The 14,356-nt window shown below is 50.6% G+C and overlaps 1 pseudogene; it reads left to right on the top strand.

Annotated features, from left to right (window-relative positions):
- The first annotated feature begins 1,976 nt into the window (after positions 1–1,976).
- On the top strand, positions 1,977–2,183 carry LOC142286518 (U2 spliceosomal RNA; annotated as a pseudogene).
- The last annotated feature ends 12,173 nt before the right edge of the window (positions 2,184–14,356 follow it).

Below are 14,356 nucleotides of genomic sequence, written 5' to 3'. Positions count from 1 at the left end.
GGAAGATGCGCACTACACCCTACCATGCTCAAACCAATGGTTATCAACCTGCTCAGGACTTTACCCCATATTCCAGATGTGGCCTTACAAGTGATTTATAGAGGGGTAACAATACGTTGGGATCACCGGATCTAATCTCCCTTTTTATACACCCTAAAATCTTGTTTGCTTTAGAATAAACAATAACATCATAAAGGTATAGCAGTACCGTTTCAAAGTTTCGGTGTCCCAAGCAGCATTCCATCAGCCTCTGGAAGGTTCCTGGCAAATTGCACAGCTCGAAGGGCATGCTTTTGAACTCGCAGAGACCCATCGGGGTGGCAAAGGCGGTCTTCTCCCGGTCTGCCTCAGCAACGGACACTTGCCAATAGCGACTAGTGAGATCAAGGGTAGAAAAATAATTTGCAGTTCTCAATGCAGCTAGCTATTCCTCAATACAGGGGAGTGGTGCTGTCCTTCTTCTTTAACAGGACCAACGGAGCTGCCCAGAGGCCACAACTGTCACGGATAACCCCAGCCTCCTTCATGTTGCTCAACATGTCCTTGGTACACTGGTAATGTGCAGGTAGTTTTGGCTTATATCTCTCTTTGATGGGTGGGTGTGCACTTGTGGGGATGTAGTGTTTGACCCCTTTTATTCTTCAAAAGTCTAGCGGATGTTTGCTGAAGACTTGCTCGTATTCTTGCACTAGCCTGTAGACCCCCTTCTTGTGATGTGAAGGTGTGGAGTCAGTGCCTACGTGTAATTCCTTACACCACTCCTCTGGCTGACTTGGTGAGCTGTCACTGAATGGGTGGGCTGAAGCAATGGTGGATGCTGCTGTTTGGATAGCATGTGTATCTACTGAGAACAGCTTATCAATGGTGGCAAATCGGAGCAGCTTAATCTCTTGCTCTCCGCAGTTCAACACTCTCATGGGCACTCTTCCCTTCCATATTAATGAATAAAACTATGATGTAAATAGCATATAGATACCCCACAAATGCAGATAAAAGTAGGTTATGGGAAAAGGGGGAAGAGAGAAACAGGAAAATAGTGGAATAAAGTATACCTTCCAGGTGGGAGAGGAAATGGCAGCACAGCCAGTGGAGGTGAAGCAAGGGGAGCCTGCAACTAAAGAGTTGAGAGCGTTATCACATGGTGACTGAGCCTGATTGTAACAGGAGCATAGAGGTGCCGATCCTGTCTTACCTGTGTTGGTGTAGAAGTGGGTGTCCTGTGGTGGAGTCAGCTATGTGCAGTGGTGGCCGTGGGTTCTTTTATGTGCGACCGTAGTAATAGCTGCGCCCACTTCCTGTATGGGAGTGGAATGCAGTGAGGGTAATGGAACGCACGCCTGCGCATTTGTGTTTAACGTCGCGCATGTGCAGAACGGAGAAAAGGCTGCGCTCACTTCCTAATGAAAGGGAGTGAGACGCATCTGGGAAGGGAAGGGAAAAGATTAGGGTTTGGGGATGATGAAAGGGCTTTCTACGGGCAAGGATGGCAAAGGGTGGCAGTGACGGAAAGTCAGGCAGCCTGTCCTGTCCTGTCCTGTCCGTCCGTCTTTTTGTATCATGAATTGGAAAGACTGCAAGGGGGAGGGGAGGTGCTTGTGTCCAAAAGGAGGAGTTATTCAGATTCATTGCAGTGGGCGGCGGCTGCAAAAAGCACCATTCTTCTTGTTTTTGCTCTGCAAAACAGCCTTTTCAAGGGTTGGCTTGGGTGACAAAATGTCTTCTGTAGGCGTGGGTTTGTCTCCCTCTCCCTAAGATGTGTCCGGTATAGGCCAGGGTGCCACTCAAGGCCGTAACCAATTCGGGTTATAGCTTCTCGGCCTTTTGGCTAAGATCAAGTGTAGTTTCGGAGGACGCTACCTTGGTCGGTACTGGAAGGTGCCTGGGATTGCACGTCTGCCGGCCTTGAGGAAGTGTGTGCGCCTTCTGGTGACACATAGCCCTCTTGTGCCTGGACGGTTCCCAGGCAACGGGAGGCGATCACCTTTGTTATTTTGAAGTCCTACTGATAAACAGAAAAAAAAAAAAATTAAATCTGTTCTTATCAGTTTAATATCTGATACGTCCCCTCTCTGGGGACCATATATTAAATGGATTTTTAGAACAAGGAGATGGAAAAAATCTTGCTCTGTCCACTCCACGCATTGACCTGGTATTGCAGTACCTCCAGGACCGGTGCACCCCTTCTTAACCCAGTTTCCAAAAGCAGAACTCAATTCACCTGATTCAAATGAGCCCCATTAGTGAATTGAAAGAAAGCAAAAACTTTATATGCACCTCAATTTGGCCAATTCACTTTTCACACTTTCACCCTTTTTTTTATCTTTCACACCTTTTACTTGCTTTATTGATGCAAAAAGCTGTGCCAAATAGCAAACTCATCTCCACTCAACTTGACCAACTCTGCTATGTCCCGTGCAGTATCTTATTCTCAGTCTTATCTAGATCATTTGCAATTGAATAGAATAGATCCCTTTTGGCTGCTTATGACTGTGTAAAATATGTAGCTTTACTGGGCTGGGATGAGAGAATCCATTGAAGCATGGTGTAGGGATTGTGGTTCCTGTGTGCTAAGAAGAGAGGCTGGCACCAGCCAGAAAGCCCCATTGCAGCCAATAATCACTTAATAACTTTTTCAACTTGTCATCATATGGGAGGCCTTCCATTCCTTGTAGTAGTCTAGTTGCCCACCTTTGAACTGACTCTAACCTCTGAATGTCCTTATTAAAATGTGGAGCCCAAAACTGGTTCCCATATTCCAGATGTAGCCTTACAAGTGATTTATAGAGGTGTAACAATACGTTGGGATCACGGGATCTAATCTCCCTTTTTATACACCCTAAAATCTTGTCCCAAGCAGCATTCCATCAGCCTCTGGAAGGTTCCTGGCGCATTGCACAGCTCGAAGGGCATGCTTTTGAACTCGCAGAGACCCATAGGGGTGGCGAAGGCGGTCTTCTCCCGGTCTGCCTCAGCAACGGACACTTGCCAATAGTGACTAGTGAGATCAAGGGTAGAAAAATAATTTGCAGTTCTCAATGCAGCTAGCGATTCCTCAATACGGGGAATGGTGCCGTCCTTCTTTTTTAACAGGATCAACAGAGCTGCCCAAAGGCTACAACTGTCACGGATAACCCCAGCCGCCTTCATGTTGCTCAACATGTCCTTGGTACACTGGCAATGTGAAGGTGGTATTGGCTTATAGCTCTCTTTGATGGGTGGGTGTGCACCTGTGGGGATGTGGTGGTGGACCCCTTTTATTCCCCCAAAATCTAGCGGGCTTCCCACCGGTAACCCGCTCCCCAGCTTGGATGGATGCTGAGGGAGCCCCTTTTGCCCGCAGGCTCTGGCCCTGGGAACTGTAGCCTTGGCGGTGACTGTGCTTCCCTCTACGGTGTGAGCTGTTGCCTTCAATCGGGTCTTGACTGCTGGGAAACCCTGGAGGTTCCTGTCGCTAACGGATTTGACCGGTTTTACGGCGACTCCTAGCCTGGTCGGGGTCCGTAGGCCCTGCCGGATGGTGCTGGCTTCTCTTCACTCCCCGATCTGGTACCGGCGGGCCACCGCCCATCCCCGGTCCGTACGGTTCACTCCAATCAGCCTCTCCTGCAGAAGGTCACCACCGTCTGCCAACCTTGCTGAGTGCCCGGGCCACACACACGGACACGGTCAGTCTCCTCTCCTCTTCACTTCTCTAACTCCAAAACTGATCTCTAATCTGACTCCTTTTCCCGCCTCCAGGACTGTGAACTCCTCGGTGGGTGGGATCAACCGCCTGGCCCACCCCCTGGTGTGGACATCAGCCCCTGGAGGAAGGCAACTAGGATTTGTGTTTAGCTTCGGTGTGCCTAGCCGGAGTGTAGAGCGTGTTGGTGTAGTACCTGTGACGACCTGGCTTGTCCAGGGCGCCACATTCCCCTATAGTAAAATGCAGACCGTCCGCGGGCTGCCCGTCCATCACCGGTTTTATTTTCACAACTGAAAAAGAATAAAACGGTAAAACATGTAAAAGCATCATAAACATTTTACAACGGTACAGCTTCCGCTCTTCTCCCACCCAAACAACCTGGCCCTGATGCTGCCCCTAAGAAGCGGGCAGCACCCCTTGACCCCAGTCCAGCACCAAGTTGCCCGAGCGGGTTCTGTCTCTTTCAGGGGGCCCACGTCCAAGGGGACCCCTGAACCCCCGGAGGATCGCCACCGGTTACGGTAGTGGCGGGCCTAGGCCATCCCTTTCCTCCAGGCCCATCCTCCCAAATCAGCCTCTCCGGAGGCGGTAACGGTGTCAAGCCAACAAACATTTTTATTTACATTGCACTAAGTTTGTGGTTGCCCTGCAAGTTCTCGGGCTTGTCCGTAAGCAGTTCCTTACGCAATGGTTGCACAGTCCCTACGGGGACAACAGTTGCCGGCAACGGCCGGTTTAATCACGGTTCAATCAGGTAAACTTCTTTGGTTGATCATCTTTACTTATCATTTAAAACTTTCAAACTGGTACACTCAACACATAAAGCCCCCCCCTTTTAAAGAGTAGTTTCCCTGTACCTAAGTGGGGGTCTACCTAGGTTGGGGCGAGTGGACCTTCGGGATCCGGTGTCAGTGGTGACAGGCAGTGGGGCAGAGGGAACAGTCAGTTCCTCCTCCCTGCTATCATGTGGGGCAGGCGGAGGCGTAGGGGAGCTGGGTACAGGTACATCCCTGGGCACTGGCTCGCGGTTAACCGTTTCCATCATTTCTTCATCCACGGGTTGTGGGAACAGTATCACTGGAAGGATCACCGCACCGTTCTGTGTAGGCCAGTCTGCTGGAAAATCACCCATCATGGTGTGGATTACCTCTTTTTCCTTCTCCACTGGACTGGGAACTGGAGCCTCATCCGCTACTCTCAATGCTGGTGGGCACTTCTTCAGGTGGTCTCGGGAAACCGTGGCCAAAGTCCCCCCCTGGTCACGGCTGATCTGGTAGGCCTTCCCATTCTCCCATCCTGTGGGCTGGACTACATACGGGGTTTTTTCCCATTGATCATCCAGCTTGTGGGCCCTTCTTTTCCGCTTCAGCACTACATCCCCAGGCTGGAAGGAACCGGCAGGCGCCTTCTTGTTGAAGCACTGCTCCTGTTGTCCCCGACTCCGGCACAAGTTCTTTTCAACATACTCCTGGACCTGTCGGTACTGTGTCCTCCGCCGAGTGTCCCATTCAGCTGTCGACAGGAGTGCTTCTGAAGCTTCCAAGCCCATTTCCAGATCCACTGGTAGCCGGCCGGGACGAGCTCTCATCAGGTATGCTGGAGTGCATTTCGTAGAGCTGGAAGGGATGTTGTTGTACATATCGACCAGGTCAGGTAGATTCTCCAGCCACAGGTTCCGCTCTTCCAGTGGTAACGTCTTGAGGAGGCCCAGGACCAAGTGGTTCATCTTTTCACAAATGCCATTGGTTTGGGCGTGGTAAGGCGTGGTCCGGATTTTCTTGCAGCCGTACAACTGGCAGAATTCCTGGAATACCTCTGCTTCAAAGGCCGGACCCTGGTCGGTAAGCACCCTCTCCGGGTACCAATGCGGTCAACAGAAATAAGCCTGGAAAGCCTTAGCAGCGGTGCGGCCGGTTAAGTCCTTAACTGGGACAACCACCAGGAACCTCGAGTAGTGGTCTACGATGGTCAGAGCGTAGGTGTACCCACTTCGGCTGGGGGTGAGCTTTACATGGTCAAGGGCAACCAGCTCCAGCGGTTGGTGTGTAATGATCGGGTGTAGGGGTGCCTTCTGGCTGGCCTCGTCCTTCCTTCTCAATGCGCAAGGGCCACATTCTCGGCACCAGGCCTCCACAGATTCCCGCATTCCACTCCAATAGAACCGCTCTCTTAACAACATCTCTAGCTTCTTCCACCCGAAGTGCACTGCACCATCATGGTATGCTTGCAGGACGGTGGGCACGTTAGCCTGGGGAATCACCAGCTGGCGGATCTTCTCGTGAGTCTTTGGATTAATCAGCTCGCGATACAACTTCCCCTGGTGTTGGTATAGCCGGGTCCATTCTTGCCACAGACGTTGGGCTTCGGCAGGGGCAGCAGGGTCTATCCCAGCAGAACCCTGTTCCACTAGAGTCTTGACCAGGCGGACAGCAGGTGCCTGGTCCTGAGCTTCCTGCCAGTCCTGTCGGGGCAGCGGATCCAGGTTCACCCGTTGTTGGTAGACGTGCACCTTCTCAGTGAATGGCCGGTGAAATGCAGGCAACTCGATCTCTTCGAGGTCATCATCCTCTGGCCCCTCTTCCGACAGGTGGGGCATCCGGGAGAGTGCATTGGCATTGACGTTGGTACGGCCGGCCCGGTACTTGATGGTGAAATCGTAGTTGGCTAACCTGGTCACCCACCGCTGCTCCAACGCGCCCAGCTTGGCCGTATCTAGATGGGTCAGCAGGTTATTGTCTGTGTACGCGGTGAACTTGGCTGCTGCCAGGTAATGGCGGAACCGCTCGGTGATAGCCCACACCAGTGCCAAGAGCTCAAGCTTGAAGGAGATGTAGTTCTCAGGGTTCCTCTCAGTCGGTCGGAGTTTTCGGCTAGCATAAGCTATTACCTTTTCCCTTCTGTCTTGGACCTGGGATAGAACAGCCCCCAAGCCCACATTGCTGGCGTCGGTGTAGAGGATGAATGGGCGGCTGTAGTCAGGGTACGCTAGGATTTCCTCTCCGGTCAGGGCTGTTCTCAGCTGGCGGAAGGATTCCTCATGCTTTTCTTCCCACACCAATGGGGCTACTAGGGATCTACCACCCTTGGTCTGTCCTACGAGGAGGTCTTGCATGGGGGCAGCCATCTTTGTGTACCCCTTAATGAAGCGACGGTAATATCCCACCAGGCCCAGAAACTGCCTCACTTCCCTCACTGTGGTCGGTCTCGGCCAGTCTTGGATGGCGGTGATCTTCTCGGGGTTGGGGGCGACACCTTCCGCACCAACCACATGTCCTAGGTACTGCACTCTGGGTTTCAGCAGATGACACTTTGAGGGCTTCAACTTCATCCCATACTTGGCAAGGGACGCGAACACCTCGGCTAGGTGCTCCAGGTGGGCTTCATACGTCTGTGAGTACACAATCACATCATCCAAGTACAGCAAAACGGTCCCATAGGCAGTCTTCTCTCGGTCTTCCGGTGCCACGGCCACCTGCCAGTACCCGCTGGTGAGGTCAAGGGTGGAGAAGTAGTTAGCGGTTCTCAGCGAGGCCAGGGACTCTTTGATGCGGGGCAGAGGGTAAGCATCCTTATGCGTTATCTGGTTAATCTTCCGGTAATCCACACACATCCGCATGGTGCCATCCTTCTTCTTAACCAGCACCAACGGAGCGGCCCAGGGACTACAGCTGTCCCTAATAACCCCTGCCTCCTTCATGTTCCTCAACATGTCTTTGGCGCATTGGTAGTGGGCAGGGGGAATAGGCCTGTATCTCTCTTTAATAGGGGAGTGTGTACCGGTAGGGATGTGGTGTTGAACCCCTTTAATCTGCCCAAAATCTAGAGGGTGCTTGCTAAAAACCCGCTCATACTCCTGTACCACCCGGTATACCCCTTCCTTGTGGTGTATGGGGGTATCATCAGTGCCGACATGTAGCTCTCGATACCACTCGCCTAACTCCCCCAGGGATGAGTGGGAACCGGCAGCAGGCGGTGTGACCGGGGGAACGGCTTCATGGATCGTGTGGGGATCTAGAGTGAGCAATTTGGCAAGGGTAGCGTACCGGGTGGTGCATGAATGCACACATTGTCAGGTTTCCGGGTTTTCCAGTCCTCTTTTGAAAGAGCTTGCCCTCGGTTAACATGGAGTTTTATGTTCTGTTGCCCTACTTCCTGTCCAGCTGCTTAAAAGGCCGCCTCTAAGCCTAGTCCAGTGCCTGAGTATACTGCTTGCTGTGTGCTCCTGCTTTGCTGCTGCTGCTGCTACTTGATTACCTTTGGATCCTCCTGAAAATCTACCGACCGACTCTGGACCACACCCGGTTTCTTCAAACTGTGCCCGGACTCCGTCTGCCGTCTTTGGTCAGCACGTCTGCCCGGTTTCTTCCGGTTCATAACCATTCTGGACTTTCATCCCGTACGGACACTTCTGGACTTTACCGCTTGCCCCTTGTGTCCCGGCTGCGGCGCATTTAGGCCTTCCGGGGTTGATTGCCGGACAGTCCCTGTATAGGGGTTCGCTCTGGTGGTCTCCCTGGGGGAGTCTGGTGCGTGGCCCCGGGAATCCCCTTCGCTCCGTTTCAGAAAGGTATTTTCATGTGTTTGTTATACTGTGTATTTCCGTTGTGTATCTACCATGGTTACATATCATAAACATCTTGTACCACAAACTCGTCTCTGGCTGTCATTGCCCTAACGCTATCGAAATCCTCAAAACATACAATAGTATTACATTATACTCAGGCCACAAGAGGATTTCACTGGGGCAATGACTGAGACACGAGGAGTAGATCAGCTCTTTTCTATGATTAACTCCTTGCAGCAGGAGATGGAGGTGGTGCAGACTAAACTTAGAGATATGGAGGCACAGCTGGGCCATGATCACCAGGTACTGGGTCCGGCTATACAGGACTTGCAAGTCAGAGTGGAGGCTCAGGAAGCCGGCCCCACTACGTCCGTATCAGCTGCCGGTATGCCTAGGTTACCCCCATTCCGTTTCAATGGTGACCGTAGTCAGTTTCGTGGATTTGTGAACCAATGTATACTGTTTTTTGATGTACATGCTGATTATTACCGTTCTGACCGGTCCAAAGTGTTATGTATAATTATGTTATTAACCTCACAAGCACTGGCTTGGGCTAATCCTATGATAGAGAACCGGGACATCCGTTTAAATCACCTAGATGATTTTCTGACCGCAATGGCGCAGATGTTTGATGATCCGAATCGCCGTGCTACCGCTGAATCGGCTCTCCTTTCCTTACGTCAGGGAAAGCGTTCTGTAGTTGAATATGCCACTGAGTTCAAGAGGTTAGTGGTAGACACCGACTGGGGAAACAATGCATTATTGTCTGTTTTCAGAAAGGGGTTGTCCGGTACCATCAAGGACGAGTTAGCTCGTTCTGAATCTCCAGGGGATTTTGAACTGTTTCTCCAGCACTGTGTGCGTATTGATACCCGCTTGACGGAACGTAGACAGGAAAAATGGGCAGCTGTAAACCGTGTAAACAACTTTGCATTTCCTTCCAGAGAACCCGCTCTTAGGACGCCACGGGAGGCCGAGGACGTTCCTATGCAAGTGGACTCTCTGCAAAAGCGAGAGACCAATGAACGTCGCGAACACCGGCTCCGTGAGCGTCTGTGTTTCTATTGCGGTCAATCAGACCATTTCTTGATCGACTGCCCGAAACGTCCGAATCGCCCAAATAAGGTATTGGCAGCCATGGCAGAGTGTGACAACACGGACGCAGAGTCCGATATCTCTGAGGCAAGTGGACACTTGGATGCGGTATTTCCCTTGACTGTAATGTCAACCTCACCGAAGGACTCGGAAGGGAAATATACCCATTGCTCGCTCCCCATTCAGATCCGGTGGGAGGGACAGCTAATACCTACCTCTGCAATGATAGATTCTGGGGCAGGGGGAAATTTCATGGACTCCTCTTTTGCCAGGAAACACGGTATCCGGACTCAGCAAAGAGCCTCACCGGTTACCATGGAGACGGTAGACGGATCTCCGTTAATCTCTGGACCAGTTGATCGGGAAACCGTACCGCTAGAGTGCGTCATGAAGCCAGGTCAGCAGGAGACCCTTGTTTTCATGCTAATTTCTTCTCCTCATTTTCCGATTATTTTAGGTATTCCGTGGCTACGGTCTACAAATCCGGTCATCGATTGGGAAACTAAGGAAATATCCTTCCCACCGCAGAGTATTCCGACCATTAGTCCAACTGTTCCGGTTCCAGTAACGCCGAATGCGGAGGGCACTGTACAGGTACCTGTTCTACCCCCGGTGTATAACGACTTTGCGGACATATGCGACAAAAGAAAAGCCGATCGGCTTCCCCCGCATAGACCGTATGATTGCCCCATAGACTTACTCCCAGGGGCGGAGATCCCGTTTGGTCATGTCTACCCGTTGGCGGCACCTGAGCTAGAAGCACTAAAAAACTACATTGATGAAAGTCTGGCGAAGGGATTTATTCGTCCGTCTACCTCACCAGCAGGGGCACCCATCTTTTTTGTGAAAAAGAAAGAGGGGACTCTAAGACCCTGTATTGACTACCGGGAACTGAATAAAATAACCATCCGGAACCGGTATCCGTTACCATTGATTCCTGAGCTATTGGAGAGGGTCCAACAGGCAAAAATATTCACCAAATTGGACCTCCGTGGGGCATACAATCTACTCCGCATACGTCCCGGAGACGAGTGGAAGACCGCGTTCCGATGTCGGTATGGACATTTTGAGTACCTAGTGATGCCTTTTGGACTTTGTAACGCTCCCGCGGCTTTCCAACATCTAGTTAACGATATTTTTAGGGATATCATGGACCAATTCATGGTGATTTATCTGGACGATATCCTAATCTTTTCTGATTCCCTACAGGAACACCAGGAGCACGTCAAGACCGTACTTACCCGGCTGAGGGAAAACCACCTGTACATCAAACTGGAGAAATGCGAATTCCATTGCTCACAGATACAATTCTTAGGTTATGTCATCTCTCCTCAGGGACTGAACATGGAGTCTGGCAAAATACAAGCGATTCTAGACTGGCCGGAACCGGGAAACATCAAAGAGGTACAACGCTTTGTCGGTTTTGCCAACTTTTACCGACGTTTTATCCGTAATTTTTCAGAAATCGTTCGTCCCATCACTCTGTTAACCAAGAAAGGACAGAAGTTTGTGTGGTCCGCCCAGGCCCAGGAAGCCTTCCATCGTCTCAAGGTCTGTTTTACCTCAGCGCCTATATTGGTACATCCGAATCCCGCACTTCCCTTTATCGTGGAAGTCGACGCTTCCGACTACGCATTAGGGGCCATCCTTTCTCAAAGGACTGGGGACAAGAGTCTCTTACATCCGTGTGCTTTCTTTTCCCGCCGGTTGTCCCCTGCAGAAAGGAACTATGACATTGCGGACAAAGAATTGTTAGCGATTATTTCCGCCTTCAAGGAATGGAGACACCACTTACAGGGAGCCGCGCAGCAAGTGATAGTACTCACAGATCATCGTAATCTGGAGTTTCTTAAGTCTGCCAGGTGCCTGTCTCCACGGCAAGCCCGTTGGAGCCTATTCCTTAACCAGTTCAATTTTGTCGTTACATACCGTCCAGGTTCACGTAATGGGAAAGCCGATGCCTTGTCCCGAATCCACGCCGTGGACTCCGTGCCTGGAACCCCGTCTCAGACCGTGTTATCGGATGCCAATTTCGTTGGAGTAATCCAGGACCAGGACTTGTGGAAGGACATCAAGCTGGCCTATGATGGTGACGTATTTCTTGCTGCCCCCCCGAATGATGTAACTCTTGTTCTTCGGAATGGTGTGTGGTTGAGAGAGCGACGCATTTATGTCCCGGAGGCCGTAAGACTTCGGGTTCTCAAGTTGGTCCATGACTCCGTGTTGGCTGGTCATAGGGGGGTACAGAAGACGCAGGAATTTCTGAACCGTTTCTTCTGGTGGCCTACCTGTTTAAAGGACGTAAAGGACTATGTCCACTCATGTGTGGTTTGTGCCCGGTGCAAGGTCCCTCGTGTGGCTCCTACAGGACTCCTCCAACCGTTACCCGTGCCATCTCGCCCTTGGGGGTCTATCTCAATGGATTTTATTGTGGAGTTGCCCGTCTCAGACGGTCACAATACCATTTTAGTGGTGGTGGATCGGTTGACTAAAGCTGCTCACTTTATTCCGTGTGCCGGTCTTCCCTCAGCCGCAGAGACAGTGGATTTGGTTATCCAGAACGTATTCCGATTGCATGGGGTACCAGACGAGATCATCTCTGACCGGGGCGTGCAGTTCACGTCTAGGTTCTGGAAGGGGTTTTGTACGGCACTCCAGATTGATGTCTGTTTGTCTTCTGCATACCATCCTCAGACAAATGGGCAAACCGAACGGACCAATCAAACCCTGGAACAATACCTTCGATGTTATGTCAGCCATCTGCAGGACGATTGGTTGAAGATGCTTCCGTTGGCGGAGTTCTCGTATAACAACACTCAGAGCAGCTCCACTAAGGTAACGCCCTTTTTTGCTAACTTGGGTTACCATCCGACTATTTTGCCTAGGTCACCGGTTGCGGTCTCAGTGCCTGCGGTGGAGGACAGATTGACAGAGCTTCGACAAAATCTGGAGGTTCTAAAGGACAGTGTGGCTACGGCCCAGGAGCGTTACAAGAGGTCGGCAGACACTCACCGGAAACCGGCACCCATGTATAAGGTAGGGGACTCTGTATGGTTGTCCACCAAGAACCTGAGATTGGGTGTCCCTTCGCAGAAGCTGGGACAAAAATTCATCGGTCCATTTAAGATCACCGGGATCGTGAGCCCTGTGGCCTGTCGGCTGCGGTTACCGCACCATCTCAAGGTACACCCGGTCTTTCATGTTTCTCTCCTCAAATCCGTCTCTCCCAATACGTTTCATGGTCGTGTCGTGCCTCCTCCTCCGCCTGTGATGGTCGACGGCGAGGAGCAGTTCGTGGTTGAGGACATTATTGACTCCCGGCTCCATCGTCGTCGGCTTCAGTATCTGGTACGTTGGCAGGGGTACGCCCCCGAGGACGATTCCTGGGAACCGGTGGGTAACATTCGAGCTCCCCGGAAGATCGCTCAGTTTCATCGACGGTACCCGGACAAGCCAGGCCCTGACCCGTCCTGAGGCCGTTTCTGGGGGGGGGAGTAATGTCAGGTTTCCGGGTTTTCCAGTTCTCTTTTTTGCATGAGCTTGCCCTCGGTTAACATGGAGTTTTATGTTCTGTTGCCCTACTTCCTGTCCAGCTGCTTAAAAGGCCGCCTCTAAGCCTAGTCCAGTGCCTGAGTATACGGCTTGCTGTGTGCTCCTGCTTTGCTGCTGCTGCTACTTCTTGATTACCTTTAGATCCTCCTGAAAGTCTACCGACCGACTCTGGACCATACCCGGTTTCTTCAAGCTGTGCCCGGACTCCGTCTGCCGTCTTTGGTCAGCACGTCTGCCCGGTTTCTTCCGGCTCATAACCATTCTGGACTTTCATCCCGTACGGACACTTCTGGACTTTACCACTTGCCCCTTGTGTCCCGGCTGCGGCGCATTTAGGCCTTCCGGGGTTGATTGCCGGACAGTCCCTGTATAGGGGTTCGCTCTGGTGGTCTCCCTGGGGGAGTCCGGTGCGTGGCCCCGGGAATCCCCTTCGCTCCGTTTCAGAAAGGTATTTTCATGTGTTTTGTGTATTTCCGCTGTGTATCTACCGTGGTTACATATTATAAACATCTTGTACCACAAACTCGTCTCTGGTTGTCATTGCCCTAACGCTATCGAAATCCTCAAAACATACAATAGTATTACACACATATTGGTTTTATAATCTTATTGTATTACTTTATATTCTTATTTCACTTGTGCATATCTCCACCATAATCCTGGCTAAGAAATATAGCTTTTTTTGGGGTACACAGGTAGTAAGGTCTTCTTTCTATTTCTTTAGGGGTGATATAGCCTGGTGGAACTCTAGACCTCTAACATTATATATGCACCCTTTTTCTTTATGGTTCTTGGACACCTTATAACATTCTTCCATACATATATATCTTTCTCATAAATTATAAATAATTAGGCATTTTTATATATCTTATTTACATTTTCATAAATAACTTTTTACAAAGCATGGGGGACATTCTCACATACATATAATTTTCATGTACGCATTCTGAAAATTTACGCATAAACCGTACACACTCCTTTTTGTAACAATTTCTATAACTCATTCGCTGAACTCTCATCCCGGATATTCATTCTTACACCGAATTTCCTGTTATAACACAACATTCATGATTTTTATTCAATTTATTTTTATTTTTTAGGTTTATTAGTAGTGATGAGCGAGTACTAAAAAACTCGGGTGCTCGAAGCTCGGGCCGAGCCTCCCAAGATACTCGTGTACTCGGCCCGAGCACCGAGCCCAATGTTATCCTATGGGAGACCCGAGTATTTTTGTGAAATGACCACCGGCAGCATGTAGAAACCCTAAAAATGGCACAAAAGTCTCCGAAGAGTGCTCAAATGACATGGCAACAGCATGGGGAAGACCCCTTGAAGCATTTATCACTCAAAAGTCACAGCTGTGAATAATTTTGTCCGCGTTTTACGCCATTTTTACGGACTCACCAGAAAACCTTCCAAAATGACACCAAAATGATTTTTCATAGCGGAAATGTTAAGGG

This window comes from Anomaloglossus baeobatrachus, unplaced genomic scaffold (genome assembly GCF_048569485.1).
Source record: "Anomaloglossus baeobatrachus isolate aAnoBae1 unplaced genomic scaffold, aAnoBae1.hap1 Scaffold_661, whole genome shotgun sequence".
Classification (NCBI taxonomy): Eukaryota; Metazoa; Chordata; class Amphibia; order Anura; family Aromobatidae; genus Anomaloglossus; species Anomaloglossus baeobatrachus.
Note: the sequence above shows the minus strand (reverse complement) of the source record. Positions and strands in the feature narration are given on the sequence as shown.